Source organism: Phytophthora cinnamomi (assembly GCF_018691715.1).
Source record: "Phytophthora cinnamomi strain GKB4 chromosome Unknown Contig127, whole genome shotgun sequence".
Classification (NCBI taxonomy): domain Eukaryota; phylum Oomycota; class Peronosporomycetes; order Peronosporales; family Peronosporaceae; genus Phytophthora; species Phytophthora cinnamomi.
In genome coordinates, this window is record NW_027151060.1 from 294,628 (window position 1) to 314,731 (window position 20,104).

The window sequence follows — 20,104 nt, forward strand, 5'->3', positions numbered from 1 at the left end:
AATGGGTGTTTCTTGCGAGGCGTGTCAGCCGTCTCCGTCGAAGCAAGCCCCACTTCGACCCCTCCCAGTGGCTATGAATCCGTGGTCTTCAGTAAGCATAGACTTCGTTTTTAGGCTGCCTAGCGATTCCCAAGGCCGCCCCGGTATCCTCGTTTTCCTCGATTGTTTTAGCAAGATGGCCATCTCGCTCCAGGTACTGCCACAGTTTCCGCAAGTCAGTCCGCGGCGATCTTCCTCGACATTGCCTATCGACACCAAGGCTGGCCGACATCAATCGCGTCTTATCACCATCCTCGCTTCACCGCCGCCTTCTGGAAGAAATTGTTGAAGTCGCTGGGGACGCGGTTGCAGATGCCCACCGCGTTGCATCCTGAGACGGACGGTCCGACCGAACCAGCGAACCGAGTCGTCGGAGGTGTGTTAAAGAGCTTCGCCACGTCGTTCAATGCATTGATTTCCTCCCTACCCATGGTCGAGTTTGCGATCAACAATGCGGAACACGCATTGACTGGCCTTACTCCGTTCTACGTTAACTACGGACGTCACCACCGAGTACCAACACTCTTCGGTCTGGACCACTCAACAGACCTCGGTGTCGGTGACGCGGCGGGCGCTGCGTCGAGAAACTCGACGAACCTCCAAGACGAAAGAGATATACCACCCGCTGTCGATGCAAGTTTGTGAGAGTGCCCACAACGTTGACTCCACCCTGGCGAAGGGAGTTGTCACTCGATGTGGAGCCCAAGACGCAGCGCGAGGTATACGTACTCGCGCTGCCTCGTGAACAGCTCCCGAAAGGCCACAAGACCCTGCAGTCCGGAGATCGCGTGCGCGTGTTGCCGATAGGGCGACACCTTCAGGCATCGCTTCCTGGACATGTGAAACGCTGCTCAACCCGAGACAGCGTCACCATGCCGTTCAGTATCAAGATGTACAGTGAGCAGCGGATCCCACCGCGCCACCTCCGGGGAGTTTTGATCCCAATCCGGAGCCACAGCCAAGTGACGTTGCAGATGTCAACGAGTTCCTACAAAAGCACCAGAGTGTGGTGCGCTACGTCCCCGATGCTATTGTTGCCGCGGATGACCACCAGAGGGAAAATGCCGACCGACACGGCCGCAAGAACATGGACGAGTTTGCAGTGAGCGACCGCGTCTTATTGTCAACAGCTGGAATTCAACCTAAATTGGTGACGATCTTGGGCATGAGCAAACTCGCGCCACGATTTACTGGCCCGTTAAGGTAACGAAAGGTTTGGGCGACGCTTGTACGCTACAGCTCCCCACCAGTATTCGCCTACACCCTTCTACGGCGGTCGTCTGCGCCGCTATCACCCACTGACTATACCCAGCGGCGCTGATGGAACCAGCAGGTCTCCATTGACGCTGGTCACCATTCCCACTCCAGCGACGCTGATCCTCGCTCGCACCTCAACCACGATCCCGCGGCAGCTCCGGGTGCAAGTGCCGGCGCAACCTCCTGATTCCCGTGCTCCAGCGGGTCCAGACGGCGGGAGAGCCGGTCCAGACGCTGCGCGATCACAGCTTCCTGCCAGCGGTCGCGTTCCATCATTCCAGCGCGACGGTCCTGCGCCTTTTAGCGATGGGGCGGGGAATATCTGGCATATGTGGAAACGATCATGCAGCACGACGACCATCGTGCCGCTCCACGAAGGGGTTGTGGTGGTCGTCGCCGCGACAGTGCTGTTTCATTGCATCGCGAATACATGGTGCGATGGCTTAGGCCGATACCGGATAGCTTGGAACCGCGCTCAGGCCTCGTTGGAGACGTGCCAGACTGCGTGGGGGCGTATGAGGCAAGCCTCGCACAGGACTCCGGTCTTCCGGGAAGCGCGGCGTCGCGTCACGCCTAGCCGCATGCAACGAGGCTTCATAGCGACCGAACCGGATTTGCTCGGTTTCGGAGAGAGCAGTTTTCGGAAGAGGCCCATCGCCGACGATCAGTTTCCAGCCAGCATGGAGTCACGACAGCGACTACACCCATCCGCATGTGAACGAAGCAACAAGCGCGACCGGCTGGCTCCGTTGGATGCCTCTAGATGCTCCTCTCCAGTTCGCTGACTGTTCGCTGGTCCATGCTGCGGCTTTCTCTCTCGCCGATCCAAATCTGACTGTCGCAAGTCCTCGCCACGCTGTCAAGTTCTTTCCAGATTTCAGATACGTGTATGTTCAAGGTAGGGGTGGTGACGGGTTACTGTCCCGCGGTTGCCGCCGCGAGTGTGCGGTGGCCAATCGGGTTGGCTGGCTCGGATGGTCTCGAGTGGCGAGACCGTCTCTTCTTTCAATTAGGGATAACATTCCCTGCAAGTTCCTACGCGCTAGTGTAAGCTAGTATCGGTTCTAGCCCGTTACACCCTTTCTCAGCGGCAGATTCACAATGGTGCGCTTGCAGTTCATGTTGTACTTTGTTTCATCGTAGTACACGATGAACGCACCTTCACACCTATACTTCAGCCGATCAAGAGCAAACTGCTTGCGCTTCTCAATGTTGATTTCACCATTGCAAGTCATAGGCTCCACTCGCACCTACACTCACAGCGTAGCGCTAGCTTCCTGCAGAGATTCCACCATGTTACTGTACAAACACCAACAATGACATACCTGCTTGACCGTTTACAGCTTGCCGGTGAGATTTTGGCTGATCAAGGATACGCTCAGCTGTACACTAAAGTCCACCCACACCATCGTTTTCAGCTGCTACAGCGACAGCAAGCAGTTCTCCTCTACGTACCTGACCAGTGCCTCCTTGATCTCATGGGTACACTTGACGTTAACAGCCCGGGAACCACCGCGTTGCTTTACCTCTGGGCTCCCGCTCACGACAATGAGGCGAGCGGTAGTCCGGGAGATGTCATTGTGCCTGGTGACGACAACCTCCCAGTCTTCTACTTGGTGGTGGGTGTCTGAATCTACACTACAGGCCGACGTCCCCACTCAACTACTGGATCCAAATCAACCAACAGGTGGGCCCATAATAAAATACCAACTGTAAGTGGTAAAATAAAGTTTCGGATTTAACATTCCAGGATATATATCTTTCTCTGGAAGGTTGTGAACGCGATATTAGTATACATTGCTTTGCTAGCGATGAAATCGCCCACCCCCAAGGGTGTCGCACCCCCAGCCCCGCAAGGTCCTACCCCGTTATCAACTGTTTTCACGACTCAGCCAATAAAGTGTCTGTTAATCTAATACGTGGCTGACAAGGAGCTAGCACCCCTTCTACCTTCATCCATCTCACACGACTGTATCTGGGTTCAACGGACTTTTTTGGGTTCAATAGGAGCTAGGGTGCGCACGCCAGGATTCTATATCTCTGTAGCTAGCGAGCAGGAGCAGGAGCACGATAGCGTTAACCTCAAGCAGTTTTTTATTCTTCCGTGAAGGAATCACACGCGACTTGGCACTTTGAGTCGACTCAAAACAACAGCGTCCTGGTCCACCCGTCGCGCCAACCCGTCACCATGAATTGCCCCGCACCGAAGGACGACAAGGAGCGCTATCTGACCTACTCTATCACCGTGCGCGCCGCCAACAAGGAGAAGGGGGTAGAAGAAGTGGTCGTCACAAAAAAAATGCCGAAGTTCATCGACAGCGGCCCGAAGGACTTCCTTGAGTGGGTGTACCACTTTGACCAACTCGCCAGCATTAAGCACTGGAACGCGGAGGACAAATTCCTGGACGCCACGATCCTGCTAGCAGGTGACCTGCGAGAAGCTTTCGCCGACGCAGCCATATCGGACGATGACGTGCGCATGGACGAGGAGTTTACGCGCGCACTGCACAAGGCGTCTATCGTGGTTTTACCGGTAGACTACAGCGAGCAGGTGCAGGAGGAGCTTTGGGGAATCAGGAAGGCTCGCACTGAGTCGCTGTCTGACTACAGCAAATGCTTCCGTGTACTGGTCCGCAATGAGCACACACTCGCCAGACTAAGCGAGAATTCGCCCATGTGTGAAGATGTCCTGTGTCGTCTGTACAAGCGTGGCCTGCCGTACGACTGGCAGAATAAGTACGACGTCAGCGGACAAATATACACAACAGTGGCGGCTCTGGTTCCGTTCTTTGAGAGAATCGAGCAAGGCGAGCGGCGCATGCATCGCTCCGTCCCTTTCGAGAAGCACAACAACAATCAGGACAACGCTCGCAACCACAGTCGTCGAGGGAACTCCGGCAGCCGCGGCAGCAACCACCCGCATCAAGGCAGAGGAGGAAACCGTAGCCGAGGTAGCGGTTACAATAGCAACAGCAGCGGGAGTAACAACAACAGCTGTACGAGCGACAAGAAGTACTGCAATTTCCACAAGACCAACACACACAACACGCAAGACTGCCGCGCGTTACGCCACGACACCCAACAACAAGAACATCAGCAGGTTGATCACGATGCAAGGAGACAGGGAGCTCAATCCGGACGTGGAAGTGGAACCGGCGGTCGTCGCCAGTCTCAGACGCGCGTGGAGCAACGCAACCCACACGCGGGCAGCTCCAGTGACGAGGTGTACATGTTCGTGCGGCTCAACAACGCGTCGACAGCGGCTTCACCCCCATGCGGATTATGACCAAGCTCGAGCCAGGGTTGAAACGTGATGCAGTGATCGTTCACCCTTTCGAAGTTCTTCCGTCACTGCGTGACGAGATGGTGATCGGTCGTGAGCTTATGGCAGCTCTAGGCCTTGTGGTTAATTTTGATACAGGAACTGTCCGATGGGACGGTAGTGAAATGAAGATCAAGACTGATCAAGAGGCAATGCCGACAACCACTGCTCGCGGGCTCGTGGAAGCCACTGAGGATGGAGTGGATGAGCTGTTTGCAGGAGAAGAAATTGGGCTCAAACCAGTTGATCTTCTGTCGAAGTGTCTGGACGAAGCAATGTCGCACTGCTACCTCAAGTTCCTTGAGGAGTACTACGACCGGTACTGTGGACGTCTTGGCAGAATTCGATTACCAGATTACGTGTTGCCTCTGACCACCGACTACATTCCCTCCCTCTCGAGACCTTATTCGATTGCGCGCTGCCAAGAAGATGCAGTCCGTCACGAGATGCAGCGCCTACTGAAGCTAGATGTGGTTGAGCAGATTATGGCTCGGAGGCGGCGGCGCCTGCGTTTTTCTTGCTGAAGCCCAATGGAGAACTTCGACTACTAGTGGGCTTCCGTCGCATGAACCGGTACCTCCGCCGCTCTCCTTATTTCGTCCCAAAACCCCGTGAGATTTTGCTTGCGTCTCGATAAAGCCAAGTGTATCAGCACGCTGGACGCCAACATGGGGTATTTTGCTAGAAGACTCTCCCGCCAGAGCCGAGCAGCGACCGCTTTCTGCCTCCCGTTTGGCAAGTTTCCATTCAAGCGTCTGCACATGGGGATATCGACTGCGCCAGATGAATATCAGTCCTGTATGGAGCGCTTTTTGGGCGACTTGCTCTTCGTTATTGTGTACCTCGTCGACATTCTGGTTTTCTCGGAGAACGAGACCGACCACTTGGAGCACTTGCGCATCGCGTTTGAACGTCTGCGTCAGTATGATGTCACGCTAAACATCAAGAAGTGTCGGATTCTAAGAGATTCAGTGGACTACTTAGGGTTTACCCTGACTCCGAAGGGAATTGAACCGCAAACAAAGAAGGTCGAGACAATTCAGCAAATTGCAGAGCCCCGTAGCAAGAAGGATCTCCGCAGATTCCTAGGAATGATCTCCTATTATCGTGAGATGGTGCCGAACAAGTCTGCGCTCACCGCGCACCTTAACCGCCTCATCTCCAAAAATGTGCCATTTGTCTGGGCCCCAGAAAATGCCGACGCTTTTTGCGACATTAAGACAGCACTAGCTCGCAATGCCTGGCTCGCTTTTCCCAATTACAGTCGCAGATTTCACGTATTTGCCGACGCCAGTGGACGCCAGCTCGGAGGAGTCATCGTCCAAGGCAAGCGTGTTATCGCCTGCTTTTCGCGATCCCTCACTGAGGCACAGAAGAATTATTCAACAATGGAGTGGGAGCTGCTTCCGTGGTGGAAATACTTAAGGAGTATCGCTCAATGCTTCTAGGATTTCCTGTTGTCATCCACACGGATCACAAGAACCTCCTGCACCCGCAAGAAAACTCGCTTCGCGTTAAGCGCTGGAAGCTACGTTTGGAGGAGTACCGCCTCATCATCGAATACATCCCAGGGCGGCAAGATATTGGAGCAGATGCCTTCTCACGCCTTCGCTACGATTATGTGAAACAAGCAACAGAAGATGAGCAGTACGCGGTTTGACGAAGAAGAAGTTGCTATTGATGGTGTCGCAATGAAAAAACACCAGTTAGCAGATCCGACCACAAAACAGATTATCGCTCGGCTCGAAAACGATGAAACAGATCCCGAATACACCCTGCGTCCAGCTCTCGGTGTTGTTTTGCTGCGCTACAAGAAGAAAATCGTGGTTCCAGTCTCTCTCCGTGACGAACTGATGGAGTTATACCACGATTTTCTACTGCACCCCTGCGGCGAGAAGCAGTTCCGATCGATATCAACCTTCTGGTGGCCCGGTATGGAAAACGCAGTGAAGAAGTATGTCAAGTCTTGCACGCAGTGCAAAAGGGCCAAACTGCACGGGGAGAAACAGTCGTACGGACATCTTCCGCCGACGCCGATGTCCATCGAGAATCGTCCATTCGATGAGGTTCCCGTCGATCTCGTTGGTCCGCTGGAAGGGGACTTTTATTGCCTCACTGCCATTGAACGCCAATTCCGTTGGCTCGAGGTGATGATGCAGAGAGGACGCACATCAGCCACGACAGCGTTGAGTTTTGAGCGGGTCTGGCTGTGTCGCTATCCTCGCCCAAGAGTCGTCATTCACGACCAGGGCCCAGAGTTTACTGGTGATGAATTTCAGCTGCTGCTTCGTTCGATGGCGATCAAGGCAAAACCAATTACAACAAAAACCGCAAGCAAATGCAATTTGTGAGCGTGTCCACCTGGAAATCCTGAACATCATTCGCACTCGACCCGACCTGAGTGATCAGCTCGAAGTGATTTTGGACTATGCCGCCTACGCAATTCGCGCTAGTTACCACTCGGTGCTACGTGCTTCGCCAGCACAATTACTTTTCGGCGAGGACCTAATTACGCGACAGCTTCACTTTGCCAATTGGAGTTTCCTGTCCAAGCAGGGGTTCGCTGCAATCATGCAGAAGAATGATCGTGAAAATTTACAGCGCATCTAGCATTTCTACCAGCCTGGAGATCAAGTCATGATGCGTGCTCCCGCTCGCGACCGTAAGAAACCTCACGAGGTTGCTAAAGGATCGTATCTCATCAAGACCGTCTTCGACAACGGTACAGTGATCCTCGACAGAGGAACGACGGAGTCGCGAGTAAACATTCGACGGATCTTCACCTGCTGAAGTGTGCTTCGCCACCGGGGAGAGTGACAAGGAGCTAGCACTCCTTCTACCTTCATCCATCTTACCCATCTCACACGACTGTATCTGGGTTCAACGGACTTTTTGGCTACACGAACTTCTTTGGGTTCAATAGGAGCTAGGGTGCACACGCCAGAATTCTATATCTGTAGCTAGCGAGCAGGAGCAGGAGCACGATAGCGCTAACCTCAATCAGTTTTCCATGAAGGACTCACACGCGGCTTGGCATGGCGGAGTGCAAATGCAAACAAAACTCCATGAAACATGCATTTTAAACATATGAAATGAATGGGAAGGAACTCAGACTCGCAAAACTGGACCTAAAACGGAATCTTCGCGCGATTTTACCCCTAAAAAAGGGGGTTAGATATTATCAGACTATCGATATAGGTTCTATGCGCAGCACTTGCTCTTGCGTGAGGCCAAAGTCCGTCCAAGCCTTTTTGGGCGCGATAATAGCATAATATAGATATAAAATTAGTAAACATAAAGATTATATTACTACCTGTACATGCATAATCATTATAGGTTAAAAAGGTGATACATGCGCATCTGGAACATTGTTCGGTCGTATTGCAAAAACCAGTCCCCGTAAAATCCAGGCGAAGTACCCTGTCCACCCGCTCCACGAACATCCAATTCTGGAAGTCCGTGATCATGGCAGAAACCTTTTGCAGGGTGGGGCCGCCATTGGTGGTCCTGATATCCTACATCATTGGTGATGTCCCTCGAATATGTCGCTGATTTTTGCTTCGATCACAACGAGCATGCACGACCCTCTGACAATGAAACTATCCGCATTTCCCGATGCCATGAGGGTCGCGTTGCCGACGGCGTACTTTGGAACTATCTACATCTTGCCCTTTGACTTTTCGTGGATTTCGTTAACGGCGCTGACGATTGGAGATTTGAGGGAGTCGATGTAGCGCCAAGACTGAGCCTCAAATTGGCCCCACGGAGTTCCGCTCGAGTTGATCAACTCTTCGTAATATGACTTGATCACCTTGTCCAATTCATCGGGGAGAGAAGCTCCTTCAAATTGAAACTTCACGTCGTCCATCCAGATTGGCTGTTTTTCCCCCTCAAATACTGCGCTCAAAAGGCAACATTTGCGGTTGATTCTGCCAAAATACTGCGCGATTTGCCCTTAATAGACCGCATGTTCATACGACGGAGGACCCAGCGCAACGACCGATCTGGAATTGAGATATCGTCCACAACGTTTAGATACTTCCTCACCTTGGTGTAAGTCACACCAATGGATACATCGAAGTGGGCCACCACAATGAGTGGTCCACACCTACCCAAAGATTCTATTGGTAGAAAGCAGCATCTTTCTACCAATTAGAGACGCGCATATTGGCGGGGCTCTGACAGCCAGCCGCTGTCAATCCCTTTCATAGATGATAAACAGTTTTAGCAGATTTAGGAGGAAGATCAATTTACAAACAATACAGTTCTCATTTTACCTTAAACTAGCTACTTGGTGTTTTTATTTGATTTATATTATACTTGTGGGCTCAAGTATAATTAACTCAAGTAATGCTAGAAGTATTATACGGTACAGCGTTTGGCACGTGGCACCGTGACGGCTGCAACACGAACTCGAGCGTCGCCTCGGACGACAGCGAGATCACGCGGGAGCGGAACAGCTTCACGTAGCGATCGGACGCGCCTCTCGTCGCGTGTGTCGCCTTATCCTGCGTGTATTGGTACGCCAATGCGACGTACGTCGCCGGTCTCAGCAGATTCATTCCCACCTCGACGACGTACACATCCTACCCCAGCCTGGTCCACGTCTCAGCGAAGCACATCTTCAGTTCCAGCACGACTCACACCAACTCGAAAATCTTCGTCCACTAAGTCGACCCAAGCACTTGGTTCATCACGGTCTACTCGAGAGAGGACTCGTCCCGACAGCTGCAACGCTCAGTACAGTACTAGCACCGGCTCCTGTTCAGATCAATCCTGCTTCTGGCTTTGGTCCAGCGCACTCTCAGCAACAACCAACTCCAACTTCTGGTACAGCGCGTCCTTCTCGAGCGCAAGGTTCACCCCCAAGCATCGGCAGCTCTTGACCCATTAAGCTATCTTCAAGGAAAAACTCGAAGCCGGACAGCTCCAGCTCCTGGTCCATCACGCTCATCTCATGTGCCAGCTTTAGTGCACCCAGCCCCAGCTGCAAGTACAGAGCAAACCTCACAAGCTTCTCTCCCCAGGTCGCCCCCACGAGCTGCATCACCTGTAGAGCAACCCGAGCATCACTAGGCGTTCCTTGCACCAACGGTTCCGCACACTGGATCGCATCAATTCCAGTTAGTGGTTATACCTATCATTATATCTACTGTTAACCAGAAACATTCATCAGGTGATATTCTCGAGGATTTTTCAATGAATAGACCTACATTCAAGGAAATTGTGCACCAGGTGTGGGAGAAGTTTGGTCATCACATTAAAGGACAACCTGTGAAACACGATGGTAATTGGCCAGTCGAAGTACCTACAGAGGCGCAGTGGTTCACGGTGATGCACCAAAATTTAATTAATCATCTTGTAGACAGCACCAAGACTGATATGGCTTGGAATCAGTGGCTTATTTCATCTCGTGGCAAACGGTCAAGCTTTTGGATTTTGAGTATGGTTTGGCGATTACGAAAGCGAAGGCTCTGGACACGTTTTTGACAGCGTGTATTCGACCCCAAGAAACAGATCGTGCTGGCGCCACAGCTGAATGTTCTCTTCGTGACGTTGGAGCAGAATTAGAAGCACACTGGGGGCACAGCTTCCAAGCTACGGTGGTGACGTGTAGGCTGTGGGCAAATGACATTACTCGGAATCGCAATCGTTCCGCTTGGAGGGAGGAAATCTCACAGCCCCACCGGTCCACATTGTTCAGCGATTGCGTGCTTCAGCTTCACAAGTTGAGCAGAGGTTATCAATGCTTGCTCGGTCAGCCCACATGGTTCTCGATCGTGTCAATGGGGCCCTTGCTGACTTCGAGGAACTCCACCAAGACTGGACTGCGTTTGTCCAACGCATGGAAGTCCACAAAAAGAATTTGCAATCGAAAAAACTATTTATTAAAGTTGTTCTAGAAGACTTCCCGCTGGTTCCTATGGTCGCTGTGATTGATCCACTGTCGCAAGTGGAGAACTTAGATGACTTCGAGAATGCGGAATAGCTAGTTGCCTGGATCATAGTTCTCTCACCCAAAATCCTAATTCATCTTCTCCGTTGTCTGGACTAGACCCGCTCGTCCAAATATTTGAAACTTGTCGATTTTCCACACAGGTGACCATTAGGGTCGAGATATCCCTGGACCTTCCCGCCGCAATGTTCAAATACCCTCGTCATGCTGAATTCATCAAAACGACGAAATATCTGGAGCGCAAACGGCAAAAGGGCTCGTCTACTCGACTCGTTGTATTGACGCTGGAACGACTTCTTCACGTACCCGAACATATGCTCAATAGGGTTGAATGAAGAACGGTGTAACGGGGTTACACGCACAAGTGGCTACAAGCCACTTGTGGTTTTAACAGATAAAATACCTGTTAAAAGTTTTAGATAATTCCTCACATTGGTGTAAGTCACACCAGTGGATACATCGAAGTGGGCCACCACAATGAGTGGTCCACACCTACCCAAAGATTCTATTGGTAGAAAGCAGCATCTTTCTACCAATTAGGGACGTGCATATTGGCGGGGCTCTGACAGCCAGCCGCTGTCAACCCCTTTCATAGATGATAAACAGTTTTAGCAGATTTAGGAGGAAGATCAATTTACAAACAATACAGTTCTCATTTTACCTAAACTAGCTACTTGGTGTTTTTATTTGATTTCTATTATACTTGTGGGCTCAAGTATAATTAAGTCAAATTATTAATAAACTCCTACGCTTCCTCATACATGTAGAGCGACGTGTAAGCTAAAAGTAGTGAGCCAAAGTAGGCCCACTACACTGCACCTCTGTGAGACCCTGTCCTCTCGCAATTCCTTCCGAAAACAAATTCCAACGAGCGCTCGGTACATATACCACTCGGTCCAATGTAAACCTTTGAAGCTGACCATTTTCAGACTTCGTCACTAACTCAGCAACACCAACACCAATTGTATGTGTCAGCATGTTCTGTGCTAACCCACGACACGGATCCATTACCGTATTGAACGCCTCATAAGCTACGAAATACTCCATCGTGCCTACAATGTGTGCACTCGATGCCGTATCATAGTGCCACAACCCAGAGTCATAATTATCCTCCAGCTCTTGGTGATCAGGTAGAACGTCTACCTCCGACTTCACTGGAGCAGTGGGCGCTGGTACTACTGCGCAACTCACATTCTGATTTTTTGCACTTCTACTCCCAGTCTTCTGTTGGTTCTGACTATGTTGCTTCTGCTGGTTCTTGTTACTCTCCACTCGCACAGCGGATACCGCCGCTGGCTTGGATTCTAGCTCAGGACAAAAGCGCCTAATTTGCCCAAATTGATTACAATTATGACACTCAATCTGCGGCCAGTCCTGCTTCTTCTTTTTCCACTACTTCGCTGAACCTACACGCTGATCCTTATCACTGCTTACTTTGCCATTACCGCGAGCAAGCCCACGAGCACCAAATACGTCACCAGCTTCACCCTTAAGCTGTGCTTCTGCCACCAAAATCAAATCACGAATTTCCTCCGGTTTTGACTGACCTCCAATACCAAAGCGCACCATTTGTGCCAATTGCTGGTACTTGTCATTCTGGGGCAAACTATTCAGCAAATCGTCGACCATGTCGACGTCGTGAACGGGATACTTCAGCACCGTGAGCTGATCCCTAATATTCATCACCTTACCGATATGGAACATCATATTTTCGCCTTTGCCTGTTCGGGTGTGCCACAGTTTGTGCAGAAGCTGCCGCTGCTTGTGTACAGCCAGCACTTGGTTACTGGAAGCCTCGTAATATTCCAACAACTCCTTCCACATATCTGTGCCCGTCTTCTTCTTCATCACCCTTTGTGCCAAGGCAGGCGACACAGATCCCAGCATCATTCGTTTCATATGTGCCTGCTTCTTCCACTCCAGGCGCGCCATGTCGTCAGCATCCTCCTTCAAAGCCTTCTCCCCGGAGGCAATCAATTCGGGGTCCTTCTCCTCAAAACAGCTAATCATCATCGCCTTGTAGTAGGCCCAGTTTTCTCCATTCAGTTGGTAGGAACGCCCCTCAAGCTTAGCTCGATCTTCCCGCTAGTTCCACTCATGCAGGCTCCTCGTTAACACACGTAGCAAGTCTAAAACAGTAAGTTCGGCCTCATAACCCTGTTGAAATGTGAGAGCAAGCTAGTGAGCGTCCAAGCTCAGCACAGGAAAGCAGTAACAACTATAATTACGGCACTAAACGATACTTGTTGTATACTGGGCAAATTCGAGACTGAGGCTCAGTCTCAATCTTCCTTTACTATCCTACTTACAGATACTGCTGGCAGTGACTCTGTAGCCTTCTGTAGCCACACGATCTTTAGTGGCCAAAGGCCACGATTTCCAACACAATATCTCACAGCGCTGACCAGCCTCGTCTATGCACCAGCGTCACCCATATTTCAACACAAAGGCCCAACAGGGCCGCAATGACCACGTGAGAGCTGAAAACATGTCACCGCTTGGAGAACCACAGCTGATTACTCGGCTCTTGTCTCGTGCGATGTCAGCAGTTGCGAGCAGAGCATTCATAAGGTCTGTATATTCGTTATTCGACGCCAAAGGCTCGTTTGATCGGGTTGTGTGCAGAAAGCGATGCTGCAACGCGATTCTAAAGTCGGAGCGCAAGGCCTCAGCTCAAGGAGTCCGAAAGAGTCCCCTGGCAAAATGACTAAAGTTGCGCGCAGCTTTCGCAGCGCCTCCTGGTGCGCTGTCCGGCATTTTTTACATTTAAAATTCATATGTAGCAAGAACTTGTCTGCGTTTTGTCTGCTCGTACCTAATTGAGACGAATCTGTAGTGCTGTGGAAACTATGAAGCGGCACAAACGCAAAACCCACCATGACAACCAGAACCACGTTGAATGATCGTTGTGACCTCGCCAGCCAAGTTGAGGCCATCAAGAGCAATGTCATAGGCAAGAAGACAAGTTTGCCGCTTTTGGTAAACTTGGTGGCACCAACTGTGATTTCGCTTATGAAAGATTAATTACCCCCCCCCACCCGCACTCACGGCGTTTTACGGGTCCTGACTACGACCAATATACTAATTTTTAAAGCTGTATACTACATGTTAAAGAGATGCGTATTTGGTTTTAGTATTGCTTGCTATAAGTACGACGCCCTTCTCGAAACAGCGGGAAGGTTGTTGATCGTGGTCGCACTGCCATGCACATACACGTCGTCGAATACATCCACGGTGGCCCGTGCACATCCAACAGGGTGTATATCCTACATTTTGACTAGTCCCTTTTATCGGGAGCGAGCAAAGCACGAACAAAATTTCCACACTATGTAAAGCGCAATCATTGATTGCAAGCCAAAACGTGAATAAACTTAGCAGTTCTTCCTCAGCTACACGAAATGCCCTTTCCTACTCCTCAGCCTCCCGCACAGACGCCCTAGCCACCGTCACTTCTTCGCCCTGCCCCGCCGTCTCATCCACTTCTTCTTCCTCCTGCTGCTGCTGCTCGACCACCTCCTCCTCTTCCTCCTTCTCCTCACGCGCCTCATCAATTCCTGCGTCTTGAACGCGATTGCCGCGGCGTTTCTTGCCAAGTGGACGCATTTGAATATCGCGGCTGACACGAGGAGGTGGCCGCTCCTCGCCGTTCTTCCACATCTCGTGCCAAATTTGGTGGTATGTCAGACAATTGCCCGGGTAATGCTCTGGGCGAATGCGATCACAAAGGTAGACACTATCCATACGCACAAATAGGCATAGTTAGTAGCTACACACTAGCCTCAAAATCTCCATGCCACAACACTTACCGTTTATTGCCATCACTGCATATTTCGCAATAGAAGCGAGTTGCACGGCGCTCACCCGCTTTCTTCTTGCGAATTGAGCAGACCTTGCATTGGTGCTGAGGGCGCTTGCGCACTCCCTCGCAAATCTGCACCCACTCTGGATACTCCACCAGCTTGTGGCGAGTTGGCCCTTGTCCACTGGGGTTCGTTGGGTCTTGCTGAGGGGTCTATGCATCGGCACCACAATGTGTTAAATTCATATACAACATGTCTAACATGTTTGATATAATACATGTCGTACATACCTCATAGATCAAATCTGCACTCGTGACTTGCAGGAGCTGCGCCTAAAGGTCCCGCAGAAAGTCAGCATGGTTTGCGGTTGGCTCGCCACGCTGCTTCTGGCACTCTCGATAGACGATGAATGCATTCACTATCGCCATGTCCACAAGACCCAGAAAGATAGTTTTGTAGTACTTGCGATAGCGAACCAATACCTGCAGCGAGTAGCGCTGCAGCCGCAATTGATCATGAATGTCAACCCCACCCATCCAGCGATGATAATCGCGCATCGCGGACGGGCAGGGGATGCTGAGTCGCTGGCCACCAGGAACATGCCTCCCTACAGTGTAACAGCCAGTGTCAGAGTAAATACAGCGTAATAGAAGATAGCAATCAAAACTTACCACACGTCTCAGTCGTAGAGCTGCTCCCAGTAGACAATAAATAGACAGGGAGTCGGTCCCACCAGAGCATGGCCTGCAATTGCGGGCAGCATTTTGCGACGGCGACAACCGCCGATCCACGTGCCACGTCTACTGGTCGAGAGGCGCTCTTCGTAATCAGCGCCGGCGGAAAGCCCGTTTTGTTCGTCTGAATCGTTCCGATTGAGTAGACATTGCGAGACAGCAGTTGCAGCGCGAGCTGTACGGACGTGTAGAAGCGATCCGTAACTACGGCGTAGTAGACGCCGACTTTTGGTTGTGGTAAGACTGTGGCCAGGTTCCGCATGACGGCAGCAGGACCGGAGTTGGGGTCCGCCGAGAACTGGGTCGGTGATCCTCCACCAAGTGCATCTGCGTGCTGCTCGGTCCCGCAATATACTTTAAGTCTAACATGTTGTATATACAGTCCAAAAACAGTTTGCACGAAGTATAATACAACATATCAGACTTAGCGAAAACAAATGTGCTCTCCACGATGGAGAGCGCTCACTACGTACCGAAGACAGTAGGCGGTGTCTGCGCAACACGTCATGAAGACCTTGGTGCCCCACTTGTGGGCCTTATCCTTCATAAACTGCCGTGTGACGTTGTGGCGACTGCGAGATGGAATCATGGCCTCATCGAAAGCCAACACAGGTGGCACATTGCTGCCTCTTGTAAATGTTTCTTGTAATGTCTCCACGACCGAGCGGACCTTCCACGCCCGATCGGTTTCCGCTCTGGGGTCCGTATTGTCTGTGAAATGTAGACTTTGCATGATCCGCCCGAAACGCGCTTTGGACATATAGCGGCCGAAAGTGCCTTTCGGCACGGCACCAATACCTTCATTCACCCAGTGATCAGCAAAACGATGCTTGTGGAGGCATAGCATCCTCGCTATAAGTAGACCAATACAGTGTAGGACGTCCTTGGCTTTGATTTTCTTGTGTCGCTTCGTTTCTGCTAGTAGCACCGAATCTCTGGTCACCTCATCGCCCTGCGCTACCCTCATTTCGTACATCCGGTCGGCCCGCTCACTCAAGTGTTGATTGTAGTATCGGTTGCTCTCGGAGGCAATTTTGATCCAGAGTCTTGGGGTCATGAAGAGACCAACAACTTCAACAAAGATTCGGCGTTGTCCAGCACCTCATCGGTCGGGCCATAGTCCCCTGAAAATAACATGGGGTACGGCTCATTTCTGACTGGCTGGGTCGATGGTTCTAAATATATATACACCAAAAGCAACATCAGAACATGTTGTATATCATTCATGAATACATACCACGCACGTACGAAAATCCCAGCCCTCGGTTCTCATCTTTTGAAGCGCTTCTGCATCCTGCGCGAGTACGTCCATTTCCTGCTTCGACATTGTATCCCAATTTGCGATAGTATTCTTCCAGTCGCGTGTCAATGCTGCTTTGGCAGCTCGGAGTCGGTCACGAGCTAATTCGCGTCATTCGCGGGCCCCTTCAACGTGCGAGCAGCGCGATACCATCCAAAGCTTCGTCGCTATCGGGCGATTCGTCTTCAGCAATGGCTTCGGCTGTCTCTTCCTCTTGTGTAGACTTGCGCAGCGCACGTTCGTCCTCCAACTCGGCGACCGGGTCTGTCTCAATGTACCAGTCTTCTGAATCAGCACCATCGCCGTCAACGTCGGAGTTCAAGTCTCCGTCTGGAACTGTATCAGCGCACTGTGGCTGCGAAAGTCCCTCCCCAGCTAGATTCGCCGTATTTGCTGTCGCAGAGCCCGCAGACTCCATACTTAGCGTCCTACAGATATAATAGCATAATATATCAATATACAGTATTAGTTTCAACCGAACAAGTAGTATATACAACATAATCTCAAACCATACCGCGAAACTTGACGTGCTAGCGGCGACAGCGATGACCCATCTCGTGGTGATGCTTCACGTGTCGGGGACGTAACGCCGTGCGGAGATTCGAAAGGCGATGCACTACCACAGCAAACACGTCAGACGTCATGATACGAAATCACACATGTTGTATATACATCGTTGCATCACCACGTACACTGAGGTCGACTGCAAGCTCTCGTCCGCTTCATCGTCGGCATCCTCCTCGTGAGGATTCGTCTTCTTCTGCTTCTTGGATGCGGCTGAGCTGGGTGGTGCCTTCCGCTTTCCTGGCGTAGTCTCAGGAGGTGCAGCGCTGCCACAACAAACATGTTAGAGGTCATGATGGGAAACCTCACATGTTGTATATATGCCGTAACTCACGTACTCTAAGGAAGCTTTCCGCTTTCCCCACGCAGCCTCCGCCCTCTTCTTCTTCAGGTCAGCCAAGGCTTGTTGGCGCGCGTTGTGGCCGTCGCGCTCTTTCCGCGCAACCTTCTCCCTCTGTTTATTCTTCTCAGCAGACCTCTGAACAGCAGTACCCTGAGCACGAGCCACTGCCCTAGCTTCCTTGGCCTTCTTCTCCTCGCGGGCGATCTCAGCCATCCGCCATCTCGACATCTTGCGCTTCCCCTTTGCCGGGGTCTTCTCTGCAGCTTCTTCTGCAAGTTTTGCAGCCAGACGATCCTTGAGTGTCTGGATATAGGCAGCAGTCTTGCCAGTATGAGGCCGTGGAGGAGGAGGCTGTGATGACCGAGAAGCTGGCGCTGGCGTCGGCGTTGTCACTGCCTTGCGGGGCTCCTCGTCGCCAAAGTCAGCATCAGTGGCCCTCTCGCCGTCAATGAACGCGCGGTGCTCCGCCGCGAGTCGTTGTCTCTCGACAACACATCGTCCAGCCAGCCGCGCCTGGAACGCCTCGGCCTCGCTGCGGGTCTCGCGCCGCGCCGGCATTCTCTCTCGGTTCTTTTTCTCGAGTGAAGGGAGGGGGAGGTGGTTTGCAGCCATCAATTTGCAACCTGGTCGCAAATCTCAGCAATCAATCAGCGGCTCCCACTAGGGCTGTCTTTGCAATTTTTGATCGTTTTTTTGCAAATATTTTCACCTACACCTGTGCACACCATGCATACTACGGCGATTTGTCCCGTCTCGTAACATGTTGTCATATACCACGTGTGAGTACGGGGGGGTTAAGTTCCCAGATGCATTCGCTATCATCTCAAGCTCTTGATGCCAGCATCTCCCGCGCGCTGAACGAATGTGGCGTTGTTGAACTTGTACGATCTATTCAGTTGCAAAACGCGTCACAGCAGCATCTACCCGTTGATACAGGCTCAGCTCCGCCTTCTAGTGAGCACCATTCAAACCAAGAAGCTTCTGATACTCCAATCACAAACTTGCGTATGCAGAGCTCTCGCTTGACACGAGTTCGTGCTGATTTTGCTATCCCTACCACGACTTTAGAACGTGCGTGGGAGCACTGGTGCTGTGGTACTCCATCGGGTAATTATGGATCATTCCGCTTTCTCCACGGGCAAGATCTTTCAAGTGCCACAAAACGCAAAAAAAAACTCTCGCACTGCAGATACATGATGATGGAAGTTCAAACGAGAGTCATTGCACGATCAATCTGGATTGACCACCCGACGATAGAGCAAGCGCGTTCAATGCTCGAGACAGTGTTCCCGGACCTACCCATCAGAGACGCCACAGCTAAGAATCGTCAGCGTCGTAAGAGACAACTCATGTGGTCAAATGCTTTACAGGAAATTCGAGCAAACCGTAGAAATCCCGGTAGGAATAGCAATTCTACTTCATAGGCTACGTCTCGTTGCCGCTGCTAGCAGATAAATCAATATAACTATTATGCTTTGCAATGCGTTTGTCGTTTTCACCTAGTGTTTTGCCCGAGTTATAATATCTGGCGCCCGATATAAAAACAGATGGCCACTAACTCGACCAAGTTATTTTCACCAGCCTCGATATCGATCTCGATTTACGCTATCTGTGGTCGAATTGCTGATCCAAAAACGCAATTCGGACCGATTTATTTTAAATCGAGATGGCTGTGTCCGGATTATAATGCCGTGCTTTATATATATAATATGCAATTGGACACTTACATCTGGACACTTGACGAGTGGTCGGCAGATCGTACTGCCGATCTGTCGAAGCACCGCAGTTTCCGAAAACCTTCATCGTGCACAAGTGCAGCATGCACTCTCCCGACTACCGTTGACGAGCTGTTTTTTTATGCATGTGTATGGAATCTGTATGCAGTATGTTAGCGATATATTTTGGCCTAACGTGCGAACACTGCAACCGTAGATTATTTTGGGGGTCGTATTTGGGTCGGGTCGGGATTTATGGTCGGGTGGTTTTCCCGACCTAAACCACCGACCCCGACCGAACAAGCTTTTCAGCTAAATATATTCCTGCTGAACATGCAAACGCTGGCGGCAGCTCAATAGAGTGCTCTAGCAAGCAGTGCACTTATGCACTTACACTGTTCCAATTAGTGTAGCATAGTGGTTTCCTTCGTAGCGCCCCTCGCCCTAGTAGTCCAAGCAAAGGTCGGGCTCGTCATCTTCACCTTCGTCACCGCTGTTGTCGGTACCGCGATCGCTGTCTCCATGGCTTTCACTATTGCTATCGCCACTGCTGCTACCGTAGCTGCTACTGTCACTGCTGCTGCTTTCGTCGGCTTCTTCAGCCACGACAGCCTCATCTTCACTTTCCGATTCTGCGAGGCCTTCAACATGGAGTAGATCGATCTGCAGCGGAAGTCCTGACTCATCCACAGGTACTGATGGTGCTTGGTCGTTGCTGCCTTTACACTTCTTCTTGCCCTTCTTCTTACTCTTACGTTTCTTTGAGTTCTTTGCGGCACCTTTCTTTCGGCGACCAGCAGCAACATTGGAGAGCTTTGCGACGTAGTCCTGTGAAATGCGTCGGATGGTGGCTACAAAGGTAACTAAGTTGGGGTGTGAACTGAAGGCACTGTTTAGTTCACGGTGAAATCGCTCTAGCTGGTTATTTGTTCGTGCCACAAGGTCGCGCTCGAAACCGTGCACATTCCATTCCTCAATGTCGTAGAGTTCTAGCCATGTACCTCTGAAGTAGCCCCAAAATGCACGCCACTTGATGTGAGAGTATTCAATTCCCTTTGCAGAACAACGCGCTCG